The 16189-nt window shown below is 36.4% G+C and overlaps 1 non-coding gene across 1 annotated transcript; it reads right to left on the bottom strand.

Annotated features, from left to right (window-relative positions):
* Nucleotides 1-15761: 15761 nt before the first annotated feature.
* Nucleotides 15762-15869, bottom strand: LOC112768775 (small nucleolar RNA R71). Its single transcript, XR_003186165.1, has one exon. It is a non-coding gene; the product is annotated as a small nucleolar RNA R71 (small nucleolar RNA).
* Nucleotides 15870-16189: the final 320 nt, after the last annotated feature.

Below are 16189 nucleotides of genomic sequence, written 5' to 3'. Positions count from 1 at the left end.
AATACTTATGTATATCATTGGTGAGAATTTCAGATAAGTGTATGGAGATGCGTTCGTTCCTCTGAACTTCTACTTTCCTGCTGTCTTCATCCAATCAATCTTACTCCTTTCCATGGCTGGCTTTATGTAAGGACATCACCAATATCAATGGCTACTTTTCATCCTCTCTGTGAAAATGGTCCGATGCGCTGTCACTGCATGGCTAATCATCTGGAGGCATCACCGTGGTCAATGGCTGCATCCTATCCTCTTGTGAAAATGATCCAAATGCTCTGTCACAGCACGGCTAATCATCTGAGGTTCTCAATCATATTGGAATAGGATTCACCCTCCTTTTGCGTCTGTCACTACGCCCATCACTCGCGAGTTTGAAGTTCGTCATAGTCATTCAATCCCAGAATCCTACTCGGAATACCACAGACAATGTTTAGACTTTCCGGATTCTCATGAATGCCGCCATCAATCTAGCTTATACCATGAAGATTCTGATTAAGAGATCCAAGAGATAATCATTCAATCTAAGGTGGAACGGAAGTGGTTGTCAGGCACGCGTTCGTGGGGGAATGATGATGATTGTCACGTTCATCACATTCATGTTGAAGTGCAAATGAATATCTTAGAAGCGGAAGAAGTTGAGTTGAATAGAAAAACAGTAGTACTTTGCATTAATTCATGAGGAACAGCAGAGCTCCACACCTTAATCTATGGAGTGTAGAAACTTTACCGTTGAAAATACATAGGTGAAAGGTTCAGGCATGGCCGAATGGCCAGCCCCCATGATCTAAGAACCAGACGTCCCAAGATGATCCAAAGATGTCTAATACAATAGTAAAAAGTCCTATTTATACTAAACTAGTTACTAGGGTTTACAAAAGTAAGTAATTGATGTATAAATCCACTTCCGGGGCCCACTTGGTGTGTGCTTGAGCTGAGCTTGAATGTTACATGTGCAGAGGCTCTTTCTGGAGTTGAACGCTAGGTTGTAACGTGTTTCTGGCGTTCAACTCTGGTTTGTAACGTGTTTCTGGCGTTTAACTCGAGACTGCAGCATAGAACTGGCGTTCAACGCCATTTTACATCATCTAAACTCGGCCAAAGTATGGACTATTATATATTTCTAGAAAGCTCTGGATGTCTACTTTCCAACACAATTGGAAGCGCGCCATTTTGAGTTCTGTAGCTCCAGATAATCCACTTTGAGTGTAGGAAGGTCAGAATCCAACAGCATCAGCAATCCTTCTTCAACCTCTGATTCTGATTTTTACTCAAGTCCCTCAATTTCAGCCAGAAAATACCTGAAATAAAAAAAAAACACACAAGCTCATAGTAAAGTCCAGAAACGTGAATTTAACATAAAAACTAATAAAAACATCCCTAAAAGTAACTAGATCCTACTAAAAACATACTAAAAACAATGCCAAAAAGCGTATAAATTATCCGCTCATCACCCACGCGTCCGCGTGACCCACGCTGCCGCGTCATTTGGAAAAATAGCCTCCCACGCATCCACGTCACCCACGCAAACGCGTGCTCCAACAAATCGACGTAAAAGGGGTGCATGGCTGAAAGTTGTGCTAGAGTAAGGCTGAACTGGCACTAGACGCACAAGCCTTACCACGCGAACGCGTGCCCCACGCGTCCGCGTCATCCTCCAATCTTGGCCATTCACGCGATCGCGTATACCATGCGAACGCGTCACCTCGAAAATTGGCAACAATGAGTTTTGAACAGAGAGTTGTGCGGGCGCGAGGCTGCCCTCGCGCCAGTAGCACAGAACGAGTCACGCGTCCGCGTGACCGACGCGTCCGCGTCGATTCCTATAAGCGCAATTCGTGCGAACGCGTACCCCGCGCGTCCGCGTCGCTACCGTCGCACAACCTATCCAGATTAGTGCCAATTATCTTATCTTTTCTTCTCTAATCCTAATTTCTTCTATCTTTTCTTCTTTCTTCTTTCTTTCCTACTTTCTTTTTCTTCATCATCCTTCTTCACTTCCATTCTATTTTATTTAATTTATTTGCCTACTTTCACTCATTGCATTTTAATTTTGCGCATGTTTTTATTTTTTATTTTCTTTTCTAAATTTATTTTTCCATTGGTGTTAAATGTTCTTATTCAGCTGTTATATCTTTTCTGGTATTATTTGGTGCTTAGTGACTTGTTTTACGCTGTTGGATGATATTTATCTGTCAACGCCAATATTTTATGATATCTGTGTTCCTTTTTGTATTGACATGCATTAATATTTATATTGTCCTTCATTATCTGCTGTCTTTTCCCCTTTGTTGCAATGTTTGCACTGTTGATATGCCACATACTTCTATTGTTTTCTCACTTGCATGTTGTAGCTACCATGTAATTGAGACCCTTATCATTTAGCATTAACCCACCCATACTTCATTTATTTTCTTATCTTTATTTCTGGGTTACTCTTCTTCCCTTTTTCTTTCAAGATGGCCACCCGGAAGGGAACCGGAAGACGTTTACAAAGGGAGACAGACAAGTCCATCTGCAAAATCTTCAGAGAAAAGCATCAGTTGGAGCCACCCATCCACTTGTACATCTTAGCATGCACCGAGGACGGTTCAATCTTTAAGTGTGGGGAGGTCGATATAGATCTCCATGGGTTAGTTACTCTTCTATCTCAACACCAATGGTTTATTTTCCTTGTTAGTTGTTGTATTTACATGTTTGATTGCATATTTGTTTGATTTTATGCATATTTTACCACTTGGTTGAAGAAATATTTTCTTTTTCAAAAAATCTTTTAGAGCATTTCACTAATTTGAATAAAATTTAATGTTAAACTTGTTTGAAGAAATATTATACTGGAACATGGTTTAGAGCTCGAACACACAAAACCTGTGAGATTTTTGAGCCTATTTGAATTGGTTTCATTTTACCAACCAATATTTTATTTTTGGTGTGTGTTTTTCTCTCTAAAATTGTGATCTTTGTCTTGCTTAATTCTATATTTCCATGGTTTGATGTATGCATACACTTACATGATTGAGGCCTTTGTTTCACTAAGCTTACATACCCATATGGCCTTACCCTTTCATTATTCTTTGCAAACCAATGTTGAGCCTATTATACCCCCTTTGTTCTCTACTTTAGCACATCATTAACTCTAAGCAGAAAACAATAATGTCCTTAATTTGAATCCTTGGTTAGCTTAGACTAGTGAGAGTGCTCATGAATTAAGTATGGGGAAAGTTGAATTTGGAAACATTTGGTTTGAGAATTGAGTATGTTAGAATTTTCTGAAAATGTGAAAAAAATATTTAGGACATGATTCATGCATCCAATAATTTAATCATATACATTGAGAAAAATAAAAGAAAATAAAAAAATATATATATAAAATAAAAAAAAGAGAAGTGAGAAAAAGAAAAGAAAAAAAGAGCAATTAAGCAAAAAAGGGATAAAATGCCCCAAAGTAAGTGGTGAAAGCAATGCATATGTATTGTACTTGAAATCAGAATGCATGAATATGTGGAAAACATGGTTAATGGATAGTTAGATGTGGTATTATGATTACATGGATTGTCTAAAGTTAGGTGGAAAGTTTAAGTTAATTAAGGATTCAGATTTTAGTCCACTTGGCCAAATACAATCCTACCTTGACCCTAACCCCATTACAACCCTTAAAAGATCTCTTGATATGTGTATCTGTGCATTAAATTTATGTTAATTGTTAGATGAAGAGCAAGCCTTAGAAAGCAAGGTTAGTAGAGAATTGAGAGAATCGAACCTAAAACACTTGAGTGATTAGAGTGCATACACTCCCAGTGAGGGTTCGATGCTCGATTCTTTGTTCCCGGCTTTCATGAGCTATTTTCTTCTACAAGCCTAGTTGTACTTCATTTTTATGATTTGAATTAGTGAAATCCAGTTCATATTTATTCTTGGAGAATTTATTTACTTTTAAACCAAGTAGGAAAAAGCATTCTTCATGTAGTTGGATTCATATAGATAGGTTGCATTTCATACATTCTACCATTCCTCTTCACCTCTTTATAGTTTCTCTTGAGCTTAGCATGAGGACATGCTAATATTTAAGTGTAGGGAGGTTGATAAACCACTATTTTATGGTTTATCTTGTGCTCAATTGAGTGATTTTTATCAACTCTTTACCCATATTCATACTATTTGCATGGTTTTACGTTTTCCTTCCTAATTTTGTGCTATAATTGAAAACATGTTTCCTGGGCCTTTAAATTGCTAATATTAATCCTCTCTTATTACCATTAGATGCCTTGATATGTGTGTTAAGTGATTTCAGAGTTTATAGGGCAGGAATGGCTTAGAGGATGGAAAGGAAGCATGCAAAAATGGAAGGAATACAAGAAGTTGAAGAAATCGCTAAGCTGTCCAGCCTGACCTCTTCGCACTCAAACGGTCATACCTTGAGCTACATAGATCCAAATAAGATGGTTCCAGTTGCGTTGGAAAGCAAACATCCGGAACTTCACAACGATATATAATTTTTCATAGCTGCCCCGAAGCCAAGCGACGTAAACGCGTGGATCACGCGGACGCGTGACCTGGCAGAAATGCAATCCACGCAAATGCGTGGACGACGCCTCCGCGTCAGTTTGCCGTGACCTGAACGTAACAGAAATCGCTGGGGGCGATTTCTGGACTATTTTTGACCCAGTTTTCAGCCTAGAAAACACAGATTAGAGGCTATAAAGTGGGGGAATGTGTCCATTCATTAACGTGTCTTCCATAATTCACTTTTCATAATTTAGATGTTGTTTTTAGAGAGAGAGGTTCTCTCCTCTCTCTTAGGATTTAGGATTAGGATTCCTCTTAAAGAAATTAGGATTTCTTATTATTTCAACTTTATTGTTTCAATTTACAATTTCCTCCGAGTTCCAGGTTCAATGTCCGTTTTATTTTTTTTATCAATTTAGCTTATGAACTCTTTATGTTTGGATTAATTTCCTTTGATTAATGCAATTGAGGTATTTCAGATTTATCTTTAGCTTTTTATATTCTTGGCTTTAATTGATTAACTGGAGGCTCTTGAGTTATCAAACTTATCGTGATTGTTAATTAATTTCTCTAATTGAATTCCCACTAACTCTAATCTTTTCTTAGGAGTTGGCTAGGACTTGGGGATCTAACTAATTAGTCCACTTGACTTTCCATTGCTTTAGTAAAGGTTAACTAAGTGGGATTAAACTCAATTCTCATAAGAGTAACTAGGATAGGACTTCCGAATTTTCATACCTTGCCAAGAGTTTACTTTATAGTTATTTATTTATTTTACTTGTCATTTAAATTACTTGTTCCTTACTTTCAAAACCCCCAATTTACAAAACTCATAACCAATAATAAGAACATACCTCCCTGCAATTCCTTGAGAAGATGACCCGAGGTTTGAATACTTCGGTTATCAATTTTAAAGGGGTTTGTTACTTGTGACAACCAAAACGTTTGTAAGAAAGGACTTTTGTTGGTTTAGAAGCTATACTTGCAACGGGAATTTATTCTGAATTCTAGACCACGCAAAAGTTCTCTCTTCACCCCTCCTTCTCTTCCCGCGGCACCCCTTCCTCCTTTCCTTTTCTTTCTTTCTTTCTTTTTCTTTGTTTCCTTTTTAGTTCAGTTTGTGTGTGCGTTGTATGTGTACCGTGGGTGAGGGATGGGGTGGTTGTGATGTTGGGGTGAGTGTGGTTTAATTAGAGTTAGGGGTAGATTAGAAAATTTTAATAAAAATATAGGGTAATGATGTAATTTTATAAAAATAAATAAAAGATAGAGTAATAATTAAAAATTCAAATTAAATATAAAATATTTGTCTTTAAAATATCTTTCAATTACCAATTTGTAAATTATTTTTAGTTAAATATTAATTAAATAAAAATCGAAGACAAGTAAATTAATTCTTCTTTATTTATAAAATAAGGTTAAAAATATAAATATTTAAAATTAAGGCATATAAAATATTCACTATTTTTCAATTATAAGAACTCTAAATAATAAACAAGAATTTACTCAACTTTTATATTAAAATCTCTAAAAATATAATCTTAATTAAATATAATACATTATGATTAATTTATTAATAACTTTTTAAAATCCGGGGTTTTACAATCATACCACATGAGGAATCGGGTTGTGTCATTATTATACCATAATGAATTTTTTGGAAAATTTTGTAAACTACAACAAGGTTCACAATCAGTGATGGAGTACCACAAGAAGTTTCTGTATTCGATGGAAAAGGCTAATATTAGAAGGAGTCCAAAGGTTCTTATGGAACGATTTTTGTTTGGATTACGCGAAGAACTTACAGATAAAGTCCAACCTTAGCATTACATAACCATGGAGGATTTGACCAAATTGGCCATTGACATGGAGCATATGCAATAATTTATAGCAATTTGGGATTCCAAAGGAGCAAAATTTGAGGATCAGACAAAAGTCAAAGTTTCTGATTTCAAGAAGAATATTATAGATCGACATAAGAAGAGGATTTCTTCTACGTCTATCTTTAAATGTTTTTCAAACTCAGAAATGGAAGAATTTGTTGAGTATGTTGTAGATGAAGATGTGTCCTTGGAAGATTCAAAAGTGAAAAATTTCTCAACTGGGTCCTTGAAATGTGAGCAATTTGAAAAATATGAGAGAAAAGAAACTGAGGAAGAGAATGAGTGTTGAGTGAAAAGAATTCATGTTTAATTGAAAGCGAGAGTTTTGAGAGAAAAGAGGAGAATAGTAAGTGAGAAGAGTCAATGAGTGAAAAAGAAACTGAGAGCAATAAACACACTTGTGAGAGAGATCTAGAAAGTTCTAGCTTAGACAAAAGTGCATTAGTATCAATGAATTCTACGGAGTCTTTAGTTTCTCATATATCTAACCATGAAATTTCTAGTGTTTTTATATAAACTTTCCCAGGCTTTGTTGATTCACTAGTCAATTATGGAGGCATTAATATGGATGAAAAGAAAGAAAGACAACTAATTGCACACTTTGGATAAGATGGTGAAAGTATGGTTAAAAAGATTGAACTTGCACACATGAGGGACATAGCCACAATTCAGTGGGTAGAGAAGAGTCATCAATCCATGGTATTTGAACCCGGAGATTGGGTTTAGATTCCTTGGAGGGAATAAGAGCTTCTCATTCAAGATTTGAGGACGAATCTTTTTGAAGAGGAAGAGGATGATACGTGGTCAGGAGGGCATTTTCGTTATTTTAGAGTTAAGGGGCAGAATGATAATCTCATCACGTTCAAAGATCTGAATACTAGAAGAATTATACCATGCCGGTCTTAGACATGAAGAAGGTCTAGAGTTCGTCAAAACAACAGTGGTGCTAAAATGGCGACAACTCATAAGACCCATTAGGCTAAGTCAGGACAGCAAGAAGCCCAATAATGCTTTTTAAATTTAGTGGGAGGCTTAAATTATTATTAATTTTTGAGATTTTTAGGAATTTGTTTTAATTTGTTTTGCTGTTAGAGTTTGTTGGAAGATTTGATTTACTTCTGATTTGCTTGGTAGTATTTTTAGGGATTTTAAATTTAAATCAAATTTGATCTAATCTAATAAGATCAAATTTGATTTAAATTAGTTATCAACTCCTTTGGGTTTTTAATATTTAAATCAAATCTAATCTAATCCAATATGATCAAATCTGATTTAAATTAGTTATCTTACCTTTAGGAGATTTAAATTAAGTGATCTTATTTTATCTTTTAGCTAGTTTTTTAAGGGCCTTTTTAAATACCTTTGGTGAGACAATTTATATAACTTTTGATGAATAAAATATTTTTAGTGCTTTATGCACATTTTTTATAGTGTGATTAAGTGAGATGAGTGATTTGCTTCACTTTTTGCATGAAGAAGATTGAAGGATCCAACACTAAAGTGAATCTGCGTGGTAGTTTCTTTCAAATTTCATCCCTTTGATCTAGGTTGTCAAGGATAGGTTCTTTGAAGGTCTAGTAGGGTATCCCTTCTGGTGACCTAGGTTGCTAAGAACAAGTTTCTTAAAGGTATAGTAGGAAAACTTTTATCTATCCTTTATGTTTCCGCTGTATCTTTTCTCTTGTGTCTTTTCTCCATCTCTTCTTATCCTTTTATCCCTCGCTCTAATTTCATATCAGAACAGCATAATCCTCACGGACCCCACTTTCATTCAAAACAAGTTTAATTTAAATTGAGGATCTGGAGGCAAGGTTATGGCTCGTTGAAGTTCGTCAAAAACAGGTTTTTAGCAAAAGTTGTAAAAGCCTCTAGTTTTCAAAGCACTCAATTCACAACCAAACTAAACATACCCAAAACAACATATAAGCAATCCTCAATCATCTTTCAAGAATTCCAAAGCCTTGATCATACACTTCACACTATATCAATTTATTCGTAACTTCCGAATTCAACCTAAATCACACCAAAACTTATATATTTCCATCACAATCATTATTTGCCAATTTTCTCCTCTTCAATACTCATTAACAACAATAATCATCATAAACCCTCATCAATATCAACAATCATCAATATTTATCATCAATATCAACAACATCAATTTTTATCATCAATAATCAATTCAATCCTATCCTAAGGTCCACTAGCCTAAGTTTCACAAAACATTACATATTAACTAAAGAAAACTAAAACCATACCTTGGCTGATTCCCGCAAAACGCAAGACACCAAAATGATTCCAAACAAGCTTCCACAAAGCTTTAGCCACCAAAGTCAATCCAAATGCCAAAAATGACTCCAATAATCACCAAATTCAAGCTATACACATTCAACTTACCATAATTAATATCTAGGGTTCACAAATACACCAACCACAAAGGTTTCGAAGTGACTTACATTACCCAATGGTATTAGGAAAAAAATCCAACAATAATCCAATGCTAGATTACCCCAAAACAACCAAAATCAAAGAATCTACTCATTAACTAAACCCAAAATGTAAAATTTGTTAGGGCAGCGAATTGGGTAAGAAATTGAAAGTTTTTTACCACTTTGTTTAGATAGACATAACGAGCTTGGCGAGAGCTATATGTGGCGAGAGCTAATAGTACCCTTTGGGTTTCTCTCTTCTTCAACCTAGCAGCTCTCCCTCTCTTGTTTGGTGTCTTATGAGGCTGAATAGCCTTTAATGAGTGTATATATATGTTGGACTTGGGTCCGGTCCAACCGCTTAGCATTTTTGATTCGTTTGGCCTAACTTTGGGCCGAAACCTTTGAATTAGTGCCCGATTTTCAATTCTAAATATTTTTCTAAGTTTTTCTACAATTTTTATTTTTTCTGACACAGAACCAGACAGACTTTAGCCGGTACTATCGACTAGTTTACCGATACGTATTTTTACGCAATTTTTCACAAAAAATTACATTTTCCCACTTGAAAAAATCTACTGAATCCAAATTCCACCTTTAAAATTTCTGTTTAATACTTCTAAATTTTCAAACCTATTCTAGGCAATTAAATTATCATTTTATTTTATTTTAAATGGCTATTAATTTTAGGTTCTTACATTCTCCCCACTAAATTTTGTCACCAAAATTTAGGAATTACCTGAGAATATCTCGGGATAATCCTTCTGCATCTTTGATTCTAATTACCAAGTGTGCTCTTCCATTCCAGCTGTCTTGCAAGCTACCTTTACCAACAGAACTTCCTTTCCACGTAGCTTCTTCACACTAGTGTCATCAATTCTCACTGGTGTGACTTGAAATGTTAAGTTCTCCTTTAACTCAACTGATTCAGGCTCCAACGCATGAGTCGCATCTGGTGTGTACTTATGGAGTTGTGACACATGGAATACATCATGTAAGTTAGACAAACGTGGCGGCAAGGCCACTTGATAAGCCACCGGCCCAATTCATCTCAATACTTCAAACAATCCTATGTACCTTGAATTCAACTTCTTCATCTTAATTGATTTACCAATCCCAGTTGTTGGAGTAACCTTCAAAAACACGTGTTCACCCACTTCAAATTCTAACAACTTTTTTCTCTAATCCGCATAACTCTTTTGTCGGCTCTGTGAAGTCAGAATTCTAGCTCATTTTCTTGATCTTCTCAGTGGTCACTGCTACCAAATTTGGTCCCAAGACACTTGTTTTACCCACTTCATACCAACACAGTGAAGACTGGCACTTTCATCCATTCAAAAGTTTCATACAGAGCCATCTCAATGCTCTCATGAAAGCTAGTGTTGTACGCAAACTCCACCAATAGCATGTAACGGTTCCAACTTTCCGGTTGATCCAACACACACGCCCTTAGCATATCCTCCAACATCTGAATAGTCCTTTCCGACTGTCCGTTAGTTTGTTGATGATACGCTATGCTGAGACATAGTCTCGTACCAAAAGCTTTTTGAAAAGCACCCCAAAACCTTGAAGTGAATCGGGGATCTAAATTCAACACTATCATCTTTTGCACACCGTGCAACCTCGCTATCTCCTGAATGTATAATCTTGCCAATCCTTTAAGTGAACAGTTCACTCAGATAGGCAGAAAGTGACCGGACTTGGTTAAACGATCCACGATCACCCAAACTGCATCAAATTCTGACCTAGTCCTCGGCAAACCCATTACAAAGTCCATTGCAACTCGTTTCTATTTCCATTGAGGAATCTCAAGTTGCTGTAGCATTTTCGACGGTCTCTAGTGCTCTATCTTCACCTTCTGACACGTCAAACACTTAGACACAAGTGAAGCTACATCACCCATCATTCCAGGCCACCAAAATATTTTCTTCAAATTGTGATACATCTTCGTACTTCCTGGATGAATAAAGAATCAGTTGTTATGAGCCCCAATCAATAACTCCTATCTTAAACTCCCAATATTCAGCACAAATCCTCCCCTTATACCCCCCATATACCTTCACCATTCTAAATGAATTCTCTTTGCTTTTCTTTTCTAGTTGGTTGAAATATTTTCTGAAGTTCTTACTCATCTTACTGGGCCCTCTGAATTTCTGTCTTGAAGGTACTTAAAATGTGCAACTGATTTAAACAAGCGTTTTCGTCAACTTTCCCAATGTATAAATTAAGCTTCGCAAACTTGTTTACCAATTCCCCCTCTTTAATCCTCATCTAAGCAATAGTCAATGACTTCCTGCTCAAGACATCCACAACAACGTTAGCTTTCCCGGGGTAATAACTTAACTCCAAGTTGTAATCCTTCAGTAGCTCGATCCATCTCCTTTAGCGTATGTTGAGCTCTTTCTGATCAAAGATATACTTGAGACTCTTATGATCAGAAAATACTTTAAACTTTACTTTGTACAAATAGTGCCTCAAAATCTTGAAAGCAAACACAACTGCCGCCAACTCCAAGTCATGAGTTGGGTAATTCACCTCATGTGGTCTTAGCTGATGCGACTCATAAGCTACCACATTCTGGTGTTGCATTAACATATAACCTAAGCCTTTCAGCAAGGTATCACAGTAAACTTCAAACAATTCGTGTGGTTCAGCTAGGATTAAAACTGGCACTGAAGTTAACTTCTCTTTTAAAGTCAGAAAATTTTCCTCACATTTGGACGTCCACACAAATGGTATATACTTCTGAGTTAGCTTAGTCATCGACAACACGATTTGTGAAAATCCATTGATGAATCTTCGGTAATACCCAGCTAATCCCAAGAAGCTCCTAAGCTCAGTCACTGACGTCTGTCTTCCACATTCCATCACAGCCTCTATCTTTGAAGGATCTACTACTATTCCTCCTTTGCTCACCACCTATCCTAGGAACCTTACTTCCTCCTTCTGTAATTCACACTTCGACAACTTCGCATACAATTTTCGCTCCTTCAGGATTTACAACATGATGAGCGGATAATTTATACGCTTTTTGGCATTGTTTTTAGTATGTTTTAGCATGTTTTAGTTATTTTTTATTATATTTTTATTAGTTTTTATTTAAAATTTACTTTTCTGGACTTTACTATGAGTTTATGTATTTTTCTGTGATTTCAGATATTTTCTAGCTGAAATTGAGGGACCTGAGCAAAAATCTGATTCAGAGGCTGAAAAGGACTACAAATGCTGTTGGATTCTGACCTTTCTGCACTCGAAGTGGATTTTCTGGAGCTACAGAAGCCCAATTGGCGCGCTCTCAATTGTGTTGGAAAGTAGACATCCAGGGCTTTCCAGAAATATATAATAGTCCATACTTTGCCCAAGATTTGATGGCCCAAACCGGCGTTCAAAGTCAGCATCAGAATTCCCAGCGTTAAACGCCGGAACTGGCACCAAAGTGGGAGTTAAATGCCCAAACTGGCACAAAAGCTGGCGTTTAACTCCAGGAAAAGTCTCTTCACGAAAATGCTTCAATGCTCAGCCCAAACACACACCAAGTGGGCCCGGAAGTGGATATTTACGTCATTTACTCATTTTTGTAAACCTTAAGCGACTAGTTCTCTATAAATAGGACCTTTTGCTATTGTATTTGAAGGCTAATCTTTGAGTAGTTCTATGCTACCTTAGATCACGTTTTGGGGCTGGCCTCATGGCCATGCCTAGACTATGTTCTTATGTATTTTCAATGGTGGAGTTTCTACACACCATAGATTAAGGTGTGGAGCTCTGTTGTACCTCGAGTATCAATGCAATTACTATTGTTCTTCTATTCAATTCAGCTTGTTCTTGTTCTAAGATATCACTTGTTCTTCAACTTGATGAATGTGATGATCTGTGACACTCATCATCATTCTCACCTATGAACGTGTGCCTGACAACCACCTCCGTTCTACCTTCGATTGAGTGTTTATCTCTTGGATTCCTTAATCAGAATCTTCGTGGTATAAGCTAGAATTGATGGCGGCATTCTTGAGAATCCGGAAGGTCTAAACCTTATCTGTGGTATTCTGAGTAGGATTCAAGGATTGAATGACTGTGACGAGCTTCAAACTCGTGATTGTGGGGTGTTAGTGACAGACGCAAAAGAATCACTGGATTCTATTCCGACATGATCGAGAACCGACAGATGAATAGCCGTGCTGTGACAGAGTGCGTTGAACATTTTCACTGAGAGGACAGGATTGTAGCCACTGACAACGGTGATGCCCAACATACAGCTTGCCATGGAAAGGAGTAAGAAGGATTGGATGAAGATAGTAGGAAAGCAGAGAGACGGAAGGGACAAAGCATCTTCATACGCTTATCTGAAATTCTCACCAATGAATTACATAAGTATCTCTATCTTTATTTTATGTTTTATTTATCTTTTAATCATTCATCATCCATAACCATTTGAATCCGCCTGACTGAGATTTACAAGATGACCATAGCTTGCTTCATACCAACAATCTCCGTGGGATCGACCCTTACTCACGTAAGGTTTATTACTTGGACGACCCAGTGCACTTGCTGGTTAGTTGTGCGAAGTTGTGATAAAGAGTTGAGATTACAATTGTGCGTACCATGTTGATGGCGCCATTGATGATCACAATTTCGCCCACCAAGTTTTTGGCGCCGTTGCCGAGGATTGTTCGAGTTTGGACAACTGACGGTTCATCTTGTTGCTTAGATTAGGTACTTTTCCTTTTTATTTTTCGAAAAAAAAAATTTTCAAAAATACAAAAAGATTTTCTATTTTGTTCTTCAGAGTTTTTAAGAATGAATTCTAGAGTTTCATGATGATTTGTTGAAGTCTAGCTGGCTGAGAAGCCATGTCTAATCTTTTGGACCGAGGTTTCAACTTATCATCACAAGAGCTAGTTGATTTCTATCAATTTTGCTGTTGAAAGCAATGATCTGCTAAAGCTTGGCTGGCCATTGGCCATGTCTAGTGTTTTGGACCGGAGCTTTCATTGAAAACTTGGCTGGCTAGTAAGCCATGTCTAATTCCTGGACCGGAGTCTTAGACTAGCATTGCAATGATTCCTGGAATTCTTATTAAAAGTTTTGATTCTCTTTATTTTCTTCTCTATATAATTCTCGAAAATCAAAAAAAATTTATAAAACCATAAAAACCAAAAATATTTTATGTTTCTTGTTTGAGTCTAGTATTAATTTTTAAGTTTGGTGTCAATTGCATGTTTCTATTTTTCTTACATTTTTCGAAAATTACATGCATGTGTCTTCATTTATCTTCAAGTTGTTCTTGATGATTTCCTTGCTCTGATCTTTAAATTCTCTTGTTTAGTGTGTTTTGTTGTTTCTCATATGCATTCTCAATTTGTTAGTGTCTCCTATATGAAAATTTTTAAGTTTGGTGTCCTGCATGCATTGTTTATTTGATCTTAGTTGCATTTTTATTGTTTCTCATCATCAAAAAATTCAAAAATATTTTTCAAAACTATGTCTTTTCAAGTCAATAATACAGAGAATTGAAGATTCAGAACATTCAGCAGAGGAATCAAACAGAAAAAGCTGGGCGTTCAAAACGCCCAGTGAAGAAGGAAAACTGGCGTTTAAACGCCAGCCAGGGTACCTGGCTGGGCGTTTAACACCCAAAAAGGTAGAGATTTGGGCGTTAAAAGCCAGAATGGGCACTATTCTGGGCGTTTAACGCTAGGATAACACTAGAGGGAAGATTTTGTTTTTAATTCACATTTTTTTCAAGTTTTCATTTTTTTCAAAATCAAATCCTTTTCAAATCATATCTTTTCAATCATATCTCTTTCAAAATCAATTTCTTTCCATTTTATATTTATTTTTACCATTTTCAAAAATCTTTGCTTCAATTCAAGATTTACTTCAAAAATTTTCAAGTTGTTACTTGCCTATTAAGAAAGGATCAAATTTTAAATTTTAGAATCATATCTTTTAATTTCTTGATAGTCAAGTAATCAACTTTAATTTTAAAAATTTTCTTTTTCTAAATTGATTTTCAATCATATCTTTTCAAACATATCTTTTCAATCACATCTTTTTCAAAATTAATTTTTTCAATCATATCTTTTTCTAATTTCAAAATCTTTTTCAAAAATCACTTTATTTCTTTCCCAACTCTAATTTTCGAAAATCATTCTTCAATTTTTCAAAATTTCTTTTAATTATTTCAAAATATTTTTAATTTATTTTCAAAATTCTTCCCCTCTTCTCACATCCTTCTATTTAAGGACTAACACTCCTCTATTATCAATAATTCGAATTTTATCTCTCTTGATAAGTTCGAATTCTTCTACCTCCTCCTTCTATTCTTCTTTTCCTCTGACACCTCAAGGAATCTCTATACTGTGACATCGAGGATTCCCTACTTTCTTGTTCTCTTCTCTTTCATATGAGTAGGAACAAAGATAAAGGCATACTTGTTCAAGCTGATCCTGAACCTAAAAGGACCTTGAAGCGAAAGCTAAGAGAAGCTAAGGCACAACTCTCTGTAGAGAACCTAACAGAAATCTTCAAACTAGAAGAAGACATGGCAGCCAAAAACAACAACAATGCCAACAATGCAAGGAAGGTGCTGGGTGACTTTACTGCACCTACTCCCGACTTCTATGGGAGAAGCATCTCTATCCCTGCCATTAGAGCAAACAATTTTGAGCTTAAGCCTCAATTAGTTTCTCTGATGCAACAGAATTGCAAGTTTCATGGACTTCCATTGGAAGATCCTCATCAGTTCTTGGCTGAATTCTTGCAAATCTGTGACACTGTCAAGACCTATGGGGTTGACCTTGAGGTCTATAGACTTATGCTATTCCCTTTTGCTGTAAGAGACAGAGCTAGGATATGGTTGGATTCACAACCTAAGGAAAGCCTGAACTCTTGGGAAAAGCTAGTCAATGCTTTCTTGGCAAAGTTCTTTCCACCTCAAAAATTGAGTAAGCTTAGAGTGGAAGTTCAAACCTTCAGACAGAAGAAAGGTGAATCCCTCTATGAAGCTTGGGAGAGATGCAAGTAATTGATCAGAAGGTGCCCTTCTGACATGCTTTCAGAATGGAGCATCATAGGTATCTTCTATGATGGTCTGTCTGAACTGTCCAAGATGTCATTGGACAGCTCTGCTGGAGGATCTCTTCATCTGAAGAAGATGCCTGCAGAAGCTCAGGAACTCATTGAAATGGTTGCAAATAACCAATTCATGTACACTTCTGAGAGGAATCCTGTGAATAATGGGACAAGTCAGAAGAAAGGAGTTCTTGAGATTGATACTCTGAATGCCATATTGGCTCAGAATAAAATATTGACTCAGCAAGTCAATATGATTTCTCAAAGTCTGTCTGGAATGCAAGCTGCACCAGGTAGTACTAA

This window comes from Arachis hypogaea, chromosome 17 (assembly GCF_003086295.3).
Source record: "Arachis hypogaea cultivar Tifrunner chromosome 17, arahy.Tifrunner.gnm2.J5K5, whole genome shotgun sequence".
Lineage (NCBI taxonomy): Eukaryota > Viridiplantae > Streptophyta > Magnoliopsida > Fabales > Fabaceae > Arachis > Arachis hypogaea.
This window is presented reverse-complemented; position numbering and strand designations above follow the sequence as displayed.